General features: G+C 38.0%; 1 protein-coding gene and 1 long non-coding RNA gene across 2 annotated transcripts in view; one reads left to right on the top strand and one right to left on the bottom strand.

Moving 5' to 3' along the window:
* Window positions 1-2,531, top strand: part of LOC116743005 — a 95,814-nt gene extending 93,283 nt beyond the window's left edge. Inside the window, exon 5 of the long non-coding RNA XR_004346650.1 lies at window positions 1,794-2,531. This is a non-coding gene — a long non-coding RNA (uncharacterized LOC116743005). The remainder of the gene's footprint in view (window positions 1-1,793) is intronic.
* UBL3 (ubiquitin like 3) overlaps window positions 1-12,190 on the bottom strand; it is a 70,940-nt gene that overhangs the window by 22,950 nt on the left and 35,800 nt on the right. The window lies entirely within an intron of this gene.

Below are 12,190 nucleotides of genomic sequence, written 5' to 3' on the forward strand. Positions count from 1 at the left end.
TTTAAAAAACATGAGGAAAATGGTTTAGACTTGATGGTCTGGCTGTGGCTAGAAAAGAAAATAATTTTAATGTGTGCCTTTGCCCTAAGAAAGAAAAACTTAATAGTTCTCTGAGGGATTGTCCCAGATGACTGTTAAAGTCCCTTCCAGCTCTAATATATGATTAACATTAAACAAAAAGGGCATGTTATTTAGAAATATAACCATTTTATTATGCATAATAAAAATGCATAGGATATATAAACATTCACTAATGACCAAGTTATTCCTATCCGTCACACTTCGTATTTGAATTAACAGAGATGTAATGATGTAAACCCACTGCCTTGATTTCCTGGTCACATCACTAACTCTTATCTTTAATTCCCTATAAACCTGTGCCTATTGAAGTCACACTAGTGAACTGTACTCGTGAAGGTCACCGAGGGCCATCTAATAAAAAACATCAAGTATAGATAGCTTCCTCTCATTTCTCATGTTCCTTAGTCTTTCTGCAACATTTGGCACAGTTTAACTCCTTCCCTCTTGAAAATCTTTCCTTGTTAGGCTTCTATAATTCCCAAAATGTGTTTTCTGGAACACTAGCATCCATTAAGTATTCTGGGTGAGAAAAGGGTTCAAGTGATCGGATAAATCTGCAAAACATTACTTCATATATTCCCCTCTTGGAGATTTGCCATGTATGCTAACATATTAAAAACCCAGAGAATTCTTGCAATGAACAAATTCATTTAACTTTCACACAGTTGTAGTTTTTAACCACAGAACCAATTTTCTTTCCCATATTACCCGTTACCATCCCACAGATCTAGTGTTCAGTAAAACATACTTTGGAGAATACTTTTCCTGTTCCTTTGAACCTCTTTTTAGTTGTTCTCTTTCCTCTTGCACTTACTCCAAATACGGGCTTTCCAATGTTCCCTCATCAATCTTTTCTTTCCAACACCCTATGCAGGAGACATCCTCATCCACACCCGAGGCCTCAGCTGCCTCTGCTTGGGACACCCCCATTCTCCATGGAGGACCACTTTCACTTCTCCAACTGTCGGCGACCATTTCTAATTAGAGAGCCTGCTGTCCCCTCAAAATCATATGTTTAAATTTGAACTTATCCCTTCCTAAACAACAGGTTTCCCTCCCAACTTATTTATTTCTGCTCAGCTCTCCCGGTCTCCCAGTCACTCAGGCTTGAAAGCTCAGAGCCATCATTTACTCTGCCCTGTTTTCTCCTCTCCCCTCTCTGTTACTAAATCCTTTCAGGTTCTCTCTGCTGCCTCTCTCACCCCCAATCCACCCTGCACATTTCCAAACACTTTTGACAATTAAAATTGTCAGTGTGCTACAGGTAGCTAACATTTACTTATCACTTGAACGTGCTACATAGTACTTTGCATGAAAGTATGCAGTTCGTGGCCGTACAACCCTGTGAGACAGGTACTACTGTCTCCATCTTATAGATAGTAAATGGGGACACGGAGGTGAAGTAACTTCTCAAGATCACATAGCCACAGTCGAAACTTCTCAGCCCAATCCAACCACAGCTGCCCCTCGGTGTCCACTGGATTGGGGCTCCGGGGCCGTGGCGGGTGCCCGTCTCCCTTACACAAAATGGCATGGTACAGTAAGTGGGCTTAGGGTGTCTGTACCCACGGATGTGGAACCCACAGATACGGAGGGCTGACTGTAGTACTATTTCCCTGGGCAAATTTCTACTCCAGCCAAATTGATATATTCACTATGAATCCTATCCTGGCAAGAATCACGAGAATGACTTCCTGATTCCTCTCTTTCAGTTCTAATGTCTCCTTTGAAGCCTATGTGACAACTTCAGCCTACACTGCTCGTTCCTACGTCAGAGTTTCTACCCAATCATGGGTGTATACTGGGGTGACCCTATGTGTCCACGTTTGCCTGGAAGAATTGTGATCGTCGTTGTACAATTGTTGTCTCGCTATTATGACGTGCAGTGCCCCCTTTTACTCTCAGAAATATCTCAATCTAGACAATAAATAATAAGGTCATCCTACATATATCATATCATTTCTTGTAGGAAGATACAGTTTATGTCATGTGTTTTAACTCTCCAATTAAATCATGGTCCTCGAGGGTGGAAAAATCAATCTTAAAACTTCATAGTTCTCTTCTTTCATAAGTTGCTAACTTAACATACACAAGCACAGTTGCTTATGTGTGTACGACAAAACAATTTTGGAGATGAGCCTTTGGCTGGGTTTTGTTTCCCAATTAAATCCTACTTTTAGCTCTAAAGACGAAAATTGCATTTTAAATGAATTCATATAGTTAACCTCAGTCACTGTGCCTGAAAACTACTACGTATTTAATATACTGGAGGATGAATGAGTAATGTACTAGAATATGCCAGACTACAGCCAACATTCCTAAAATATTTCCACAATGTAACAGGATACTTTAAGTATAACCCGGAAGTGGATCTACCAACAACTACCAAGGAAAATATGTATTCTAATGTTTTTACTATTATACACAGTTAGGTGATGATAGACTCACTGTTTTCCACACACAACTATCATGGACTACGTGCCCTGAAACAGCCCATAGTGATAATAAAAAACAGTTACCCTGAAGAGGGAAAAAAGAAAAAGACATTTTAGAAAATCATCCTATTCTTTACAGTATGTTTGTAGTCAACTCATTATTCAAAAGTGATAGCAAACTCTCCTGTTTAAGAAGAATACATTCTGTCTGGCTATGAAGACGCCGATTGTTCCAGGCTGCCTGCGCTTCACAGGCCTATTCAGCTCACGCAGACAATTTGCATCAACCTGTGCCTAGTGATACTGTCACTCAGTGGTGCCCCAGAGAGCCGCAACCTCGTGTGCTCTTAACATCGAGGTTCTCATTTATAAATTAATGTCTCTGGAATACTCATGAATTCTTACTTGAATATAATTGTTTTATTCATTGTTATTTACTAAATTTTAAAACCATAATCAATGATTTTACTTAGGTTTAGTGTGACAAAATTATGTAGCAGCAGAACTCTACAAAACAAGCAGGAAACGAAAAAGGCAGACACGTAAATGCATCGACATCAGCATATAATATTAAGTACAATTATCAGGAAAATATAGCGTAAAATTCTGCATCTATGCAGGGTATACCATCTAAGCTAAGAACGTTATTACTTAACGTAATCACTAAGTGTTCATCGTTGGGGGTGAATGCATCATGCTATCCATTTAAAAAAACACAGGAACTGTATGTTCATAGAAGTTGTTACTGAATATAAATATAAACCCAGCAGCATCAAATCGTTTAGCATTACAATACAGAAAGCAAGTGCAATGGCAGCAGATGGCTTCAAAGAGGGGAAACAAAGAAGAAAACTACACAGTAGTAAAGTACAAATTAAAACTAAAAGGAAAAACTTTACAAAGAAACAGTTAAGGAAAAGGGCAGATGAACTCCTGGGAAAAAGTAAATGACTAACAGAGAGCAAAAGAAGGAATATTTATAAGGAGGAAAGACTGTTATGAGCAGATTAGACAATTGTCTAGAAACATGGACATGAAAAGAGTAGAATACATCTTTGCCAGAGAAACATTTCAAGAACTAAAGAACCCCTGGCACTGAGCTAGAAAATATCACTTATGCTTTCTGCAAATTTAGAAACTTAGGTTCAGAGTTAAAGAAAAATTGTCTAAGGTATAAAAAAAAACAGAAGATAGTTAGAAATCCAAATAAATTGGTGCAGGTCAGTTAAGTATGACTATCTTCTGACTTGGACTATATGCTATACGCTATACGCTGAGCAATGTTCTATTTTTTAAATCAATAAAATAGCCTACACTCATGTCTATTAAACAAAATCCACAAGAGTAAGTGAGGAATTTCAGAAGTTTCTAACGTATATCAACAATAGCTCAGAGTAACGAACACCATAAAATAGATACAAAAGTCTGGGAAAGATATTTAATGAGTCTCTTGATCTCTCATTGTAAGAGCTTAATAACAGTGTTCCTATCACTTTGATTTCTTATATTAGAGCTTATTTTCAGAATATTCATGACGTTAATGTTTGAACAATTACCAATCCCTAACATACTGTCCTTACTCTATCTTCCGTTTTAGAAAGTACTAATAGGGCATAAAAATTGCTTTCTTAGGGAATATAAAAAAATTATTTTTCCCGTTTTCTTCAAAAGTAATTCCACAAGGCTATGCATTTGATTATGCTTTCTTGCAGCAGTTGTGGGGAAGAACTAAATGCATCAGGACTACAAATAACAAAGGCAGAATTCTACCCAAAGTTACTGTTAGGATTATTACCTCCTGGAGCCCAAAGAGTCTTTCTTGGCACTCCTAAATGATAAGACTGCAAACACTCATTTCACATTCAAGTATTCAGGCTACTCACTCATGAATGGAATTAGCGGTTTTGATCACATATACATAAATTTTTATGTGCACAGGACCTCATGCCTTCGAGGAACAACCTTCCTGGTAGTGACTTTAATCTAGCAAATACTAAGTCATCTGGATCCTAACCACCTCTCATTTATAAGCTTTGATGTCCCAAGGCTTCACGTGTAAATCCACTGTTTGAAACCTGGATTACATTTCTATAGAAAAAAGGCTATTTACGGCAGTTAGTTTCCCAGCGAATTCCTAAGTCTATGTAATCTATTGTAATAATATGACTAAAATACACCTAATATGAAGTGAAAAGCAGTAACATTATTAGTAATCACAAACACCCATAACTCTTACTGTGTGCCAGTTCATCTTTTAGGTGTTTTTCCTATGTTGACTCATTTGATCCTCACACCAACCCTATGGGAAAGTTACTATTACTACGCCTGTGTCTACAGAGGAGGAAACTAAGCAGAGACTAAATAACCTACCCAAACCTGGTTAAGAAGTACCAGAGCTGGGTTTCAATCCAACCCTGGTTCCAGGGCCTGCACTTTCAGCCACTAGGCTAAATTGCCTGTAATTATTGACAAGTTTTAGTTAGTTCAGCCTGCAGAGAGCATCCAAAGTTTTACAAGTACCTCACGGTTTTTTACTTCAAATGACTCATCTGACACTTTAATAAGATTCTTCTGAGGCTGGTTTCATTACTTCACTCAGTCACTATTATTTAATGAATTATTCACATATGTGCACGTAGAATTTACTTCAGGATCAGTGTTCGTGGTCAGAGCCCCTGGCCCCTGGCTGAAGCCCCTGGACTACTCCATTTGTCTCCAAAATGTATGCTTCCTAAATAAACAAATCTGAGTTGTCCTGCTTTTTAAAAATAAAAGTAAAAACAAATCAATAAATAATCTCTATCAGGAAGTTAAACGGAGGAACAATTACCATGACTTCTACTAACCACTCCAGAAATACACTGAATTAATTAACTTTGATTCCTGTTCTTAATGTTGTCTTCTATGTTGTATTTACTGGGGGCTTGATAGCGTCATCTGTTCATTTTCTGTCAATTTCCCCCTCCACTGCTCTTGGCAACACCAATCTTGGAGCACCATCTCCTCACCCCAGGAAACAAAGATTCAAAGGAACTACTAACAGAGGTTCAAATCCAAAAGATTCACTGGTGCGCATACAGGACTAGTTTTGGACTAGCTGTTCTGTGAAGACAAGAAGGCAGGGGCAGGGGCGAAGGGCTGGAGGATGGAGAGAGAGCTCAGCGATGACTCAAACTAGAGAGAAAGAGATGAAGAGACAGGGTCTCCAAGTTAGTTCTAGCTTCTAAAATTACCTTTAATTCTTATTCAATTTACAAATCTCAAAATGTATCACTTGACTTTTGATTAACTTCTTAAATTTTAAACTGCAATTATAAATTCAATAGATTTTTTTCCTCTTTACATATTTCAACTACCTGATGGCAAATCTTCCCAATTACTTAATAATTCCTATAAAACTAATAAACTGGGGCTTCCCTGGTGGCGCAGTGGTTGAGAGTCCGCCTGCCGATGCAGGGGACACGGGTTCGTGCCCCGGTCTGGGAGGATCCCACATGCCGCGGAGCAGCTGGGCCCGTGAGCCATGGCCGCTGAGCCTGCGCGTCTGGAGCCTGTGCTCTGCAACGGGAGAGGCCACAGCAGTGAGAGGCCCGCGCACCGCAAAAAAAAAAAAAAAACTAATAAACTAAACTTATAAAAACATGAACCTTAAATTCTTGTCAATGTCACAGTAATGTAAATACACTTATAAGTGTTTATCCTAGAAATCACAAGCAAAAAAAAAAAAATCAACTCAATTACATATTTTACATTGAAAGTACATTGACCTCAGCATCATTTAGTCAGCCATCAGAGAAATCAAAATCAAGACCACAATAAGATATCATTTCAAACCCACTAGGATGGTTATAACCAAAACAATAGACAATAAGTGTTGGCAAAGGTGTGGTGAAACTGGAATCCTCAAATATTGCTGAGGGGAATGTAAAATGGTACAGCCGCTCTGGAAAACAGTTTGGCAGGTCCTCAAAATGTTAAACACAGAGCTGTCCTATGATCCAGCAATTCCAGTCCTAGGTATGGTTGATTCTCATTATACGTAGTAGTTCTGTTCTACACAGTTTCATGAACACTGAGTAAGAGGATACTGAGCCACTACTATTAGGGTTAGGTTGTGAGCCTCTGGTAACAATTTCATCAACCAATGAATGCATAACCTGATTTTTTATGTGTTTCTGTTTAAAGATACCTTAAAAAGATGTTTACACAACTCTGTGAACATTCCAAAAAATCCACTGAACTGTACACTTTTTTTAAAAGGGTGAATATTATGGTATGTGAATTATTTCTCAATTTTTAAGAATTGGAATTACATTGAACCTGAATCTAATTGAGTCTCTAGACTTCAATACCAGTTTACAGGAAAACTGAGGAATAGAGGAAGAAATAAAATAACACTATGAAAAAGCAAAACTTAAACCAAACCCAAAATGCAGTACATTGTACAAGACATATGTCCAGCTCTTCCAACAAGTCAATGGCATAGGAAGAGAGAGAAAAAGGGGGTTAAAGAGGGAGGGAACTAAGAGAATAAAAGATACTCAGATGACATAATAATATGCAACATGCAAACCCTTTTAGATCTTAATTTGAACAAACCAACTCTTAAGTAAAATAAGGGAGATCTCAATATGGACTGCAGAGTAAATGTTATTAAGGAATTACTGTGATAATGAAGTCATGATTATATAAATTCTTATCTGTTAGAGATTCATACTTAAGAATTTAAGGAAAAATGACCCAAAACCTGGGATCTGTTTTAAAATTATTAAAAACAACTTGTTGGGGGAGGATGATGGTGAATAGGTATAATAAGAATGGTATACATGTTTTTAATTGTTGAAGCATGGTGATAGGTACATAGGAGTCCTTTAGACTATATTTTCCACTTCTATGAATGTCTGAAACTTTCTATGATGAAAAGTTTTTTTTAATTATAATTATAAGGCAGTCTTATTATTCAAAGAAGTCTAATTCTCTTAACTATGAAAACTACACAAACTGCCAAATATGGAGAGATTGCTTATTTGTGTCTTCTTTTTAAACTTAATTCAAAATCTTCCAGGAAGTAAAAGACATTTGTCTAATAAAAAAATTATACCATCACAAACAATTTTGGGATAACTCTCCTATGAAACTTTTAGGGCTACCATCTCAGCTGTTAAGATTTCTTCAAGATCAGAGAGGCCCAGGGACAGACCCTTGCCTGCAACCACAACGGCCAGCTGAACCTGCATGATAGCTGCTGCATCAATGACACCAGAACTTAGAGAAGGAGACAGGTCCCTCAGCAGCCTGCCTCCAACCCAAAGGATGTCTTACTGACCTCCAAACAAGACACTGACCGTTACCTGCCAGGAAGTTGTCAAACATATACATACAAATCATCTGCCTTTGCAGTCAACAATTATAATAAAAAATGAAAAAAACTCAAAATAATCAACGATCCGTTCAATATGAATGGTGCCTCTACCTTGGGTGGGACGACTCTGACCCTTAGATTCAGGTTTACTATTAATGTATATATGCTTAATTTTTCTGTTTACTCAAAGAAATCTATAACTCTACTCGGGTGGCTACAGTACTGATTAGATGTGACATTTATCTGAATTTTAAGATATGTGAATGTCTTCCCATGTAAATATATAAGAACCCAGAACTTGGTTTGTATGTATTCCATATATTTTCTACCTTTTGGAGCCACAGTTCTTTTAGGTGATAAACTAATAAGGATATAATCGTGGATCTTTTTCATGACTTGGTCTGAATTCTGATCACAACTGGTAAGGCCATTCTACTAAAAGGTATTATTTGCAGATTCCTTCAGCTTTTTAATTAGGTACTGTTCTAAATTCAGCTGCTATTCCCCAAGGGTTTCCTATTCTAGATTTAAGGAAATGACAGGAAAATTTTAGGAAAAAACTTGAGGGCGGGAAGTCCCTGCCACGTAAAGAGAACATGTAAGTGTCTCTTTTCTTTAACAACTGACATTTCAATTACAGTGCCATGGAATAAGCAGTTCATGTACTTACACATTAATCATTTACATATTTATTAGTAGAAATACCTCACGAAAACACAACCTAATCAAATAGGCTCTAAAGAAAAAAAAAATCTTTATGTATTTTTCTTATTCCCCATATTCTGTGTTCTGTGCACCCGTGTGTTCTATGCACCCGTGTTCTGTTGGTTTGTCTTTGTCTCCCCATCAAAACTGTACATTTCTTCAGGTCACAAAAAAGGAAAGGAAAGAGGAAAAGTATATGCTAGATGCTTTGTTATTTTGTGAATGAGATGTAATACAGTCAACACAAGCTTAGCTGGTGAGTAAAGTATGTTTGAGGAGTACAGACAGAATCTTAGAATTAAAGGAGGGTAGTAATGTCTCCATAGGACGTTTTCATCAACATAGGGTTCTCTGAATACCCCTCATCTTCTTTAAGGTCTCCTAACACATTTACGTTAGGCCAGGATAGTGCTGGAGACTACTACTCTCCTAATTCCCTCCTGACATTCCCCAATATGTTTTCAAATCTGTTGTTTAATTCACATTACATACATTACCTACATGCATCTGGGAGGCACTTTAATGACTGTTACTTTACCTGTAATGGCTACTGCAAAGATCAGATAAAATAAGTATGAACATTTAACTCTAAATTCTAAGACCTTAAAGTGCTGTTAGTCTCATATTTATATATAAGGAATAATTCGCTTCAATCAAATAAAATGGCTGTCCTTAATTTGTCCTTTTCCTAACCTTGCTCAATTATTTCCTGCCTTATATATGTGGTTTGCCATACATTTAGGCCTATTAATCCTTTGAATTAAACATGTAACTCCTATCTCCTCAATTAGACTATAAACTCCTTAAGGACAGGAAACACAAGACCTTCAATTCCTTCTGTGTCTGTACTTCCTTCTACTTCCTCTCACCATTGGCCAGTTTTTTACAGAGTGGGTATTTGTGGCAGCATTATTAAATATCCTTAATGAAGGCATGGTACAAGTACGGAACCAGCTAATCATTCTCCCTAAAGTGCGTCAATAAAATCATTAGGGGGCCATTAGAGAGAAAGAGGAAAATACCATGATTACCAGGATCACGGTGCTGTCTCTAACAAGCCATAGCAACCACTGAAGAGGTAACCCTAAAAAGCAGCAGCTACATTCCACATGCTTACTAACAATCCTTATTCCAAAGACTCAAGGTCCTCTGAATGTTTGCAATCACTCTACAAATGTTTCAGTCTTTAAACCATTATGATTTTCATAATTTAAATCTGAATACGGTAGCCTGAAGCATGTACAATTAGAAGATACGTGGAAAACAAACCACTTCTAAGTGGTCTTACTATGCTGCACACAGCTATTATACAACATACATGTGAATTACTTCTCAAATGAGGGAATTCAGCAAAGAATTAAAAAACCTGTGAGACTTACCAAACTACCATTCTAGTGATTTCTGACATGCTTGATATTATTGTTGGTGGTGATGACAACAGGATTTACTGACTACTTACCATGTGTCAGAAAGTGTGCTAACTATAATTATATAAAGCAGATATTACCTTTATTTTCCAGGTGAGCAGACTGAGGCTTAACTGAGGTTAGCTATCTTGCCAAAGTTAAGTGGCAGGTTTTTCCAGTACACTGTACAGCCTGGGTCTGGTTATCAGACCTAGCACTTAATAGCTGTGACATCCCAGACATATTACTTGACTGTTCTGGGAGCTAAGTTTCTTAGTTGTAACATCACTACTATCAACATCTGTTTCATACTGCAGAGTCTGAAAAATGTTTTGATATATATTAAGTTACTGGATATTCACACCACCCTCATTTTCTCATTCTGCAGATGACTTACCCAAGGTCACATGCCCCGTGGCTAGATCAGGGCTTACATACAGAGAATACCCTAACTACTCACAATCTATTCTGAAGCTCAAATGAGACAGTATGTGAATGTATTTTGTAAACTCTACATCTTTTTGTAAAAATGTAAACCAGCATATTATTATCCATGTTCCCTGATTAGGGAGGTACTGATTGTATTCAATGATCTCGAAAGTTATATCTAGATGTAAAACTGCAAGTTGGAAGAGTTTTTCTCTTTTGCTATTAAAAAAAAATAGATTCCCACCATCTAAAGACTATTAACATTTTTTTTTACACAGTATGATCATGCTCAAAAAAATATAAATTTTTTCTTTTCCTCAAGATAATGTTAAGAATCTCTCCATGGTATTAATCATGCATTCAGCCAAAAAAGAAAAAAAGCACCTACTATGGACACACTGGGTATGTAAACAAGCAAACAAACAAAAGGTAACTTGAAAGAAAGTGCTATAAAGGAAACAAGGCTCTAGAATAGGGAGCTTTAGGAAGGCTTCATTGAAGGGCTCTCTGAGGAGATGATACTTACACTGAGACCTAAACTAGCAGCCAGAAACACAAAGAATAGGCAGTAGGACACTCCAGGCAGTGGGAACAGCATTTATGAAGACTTCAAGGAAGAAAAGGAAAAACCTGCCCATTTCAGGAAAGAGAACACGAATGCTAAGGGCAGCCTAGCATCCGAGGAAGGCTGGTACAGATGAGGCTGAAGGGCACACGGGCCAGATCCCACACAAGCCGGGAGGAGCCTGAGTAGTGCTCAGAATGTACTGTGAAACCATTTAAAAGTTTTAAACAGGGAGGCACATGATCCAAATTCCACTGCAGATCACCTTGGCTGTTGTATGGATAAAGTAGCTAATAAGATAAGAAGAGAGCCCAGCCCGAGCCCTGAAGAAGGCTAATATTCAGAAGGCAGATCAGAGCTGGCAAAGGAAACTGAGAGGGAGGGGCTGATGAGAGAGCAAGACAGCTCTGCGTGTGGGGTCATGGGAACCAAAAGGAAGTGTTTAAAGGAAGACCAGATGCTATACTACTTTAAGTTCTGCTGAGAGGTCGAGTAAGATGAAGACAGAGAAGCGTCTTCTGGATTTGTAACCTAGAGATCACTAATGACCTAGAACAGTTTCAGTGGCGTGCAGTCTATTCTGTGCACAAGCTTTGTAAATATTTAATGACTTCTTATATCCCACTGAGTGAAAACACAGCCATTTTTCCTACAAAAGTGAGTTTTCTCCATAGGAATTAGATATTTTAAATTCAATTAAAGAACATGATTTACCTTATTTGAACCAATATTGTTTATAATACCAACTACGATGAAGAACTAGCACTCTGTGTAGGAAAAAGCTGCACAGGACGCACAGGGACGCAAAGCTACTCTGTTTGAAAGGCTGGCTACTATGCTGGTGGTGTGTTTTTCTGCTCACCGTTAACAGTTATGAATTTCCAGCCTCTACAATAAAGGCCTGAAAGAGATCCTCAAATCTCCAGCACCCGTGTACGCATGGGCCCTTGACAACTTCAGGTTAATGGGGTACAGGTTAAAGTACCTGGGGAGGAAGGGCTCTTTCTCAAATAAAGTGCTGCTCAGGAAAAGCCTTTTGTCCTTCCACCTTTTCACCACCTGGAACATAATGTGATGTTTGGAATTACAGTAATCTTTAGACCACGGGAAGGAAATCCACAGGCTAAGGAGAGTAGAGCGGAGTGACAGGAGGAGGCTGGTTCCTTGAGGGCAGTCTCAGGCCACTGTATTAGCCCTAAAAAGCCAC

Source organism: Phocoena sinus, chromosome 18 (genome assembly GCF_008692025.1).
Source record: "Phocoena sinus isolate mPhoSin1 chromosome 18, mPhoSin1.pri, whole genome shotgun sequence".
NCBI lineage: Eukaryota > Metazoa > Chordata > Mammalia > Artiodactyla > Phocoenidae > Phocoena > Phocoena sinus.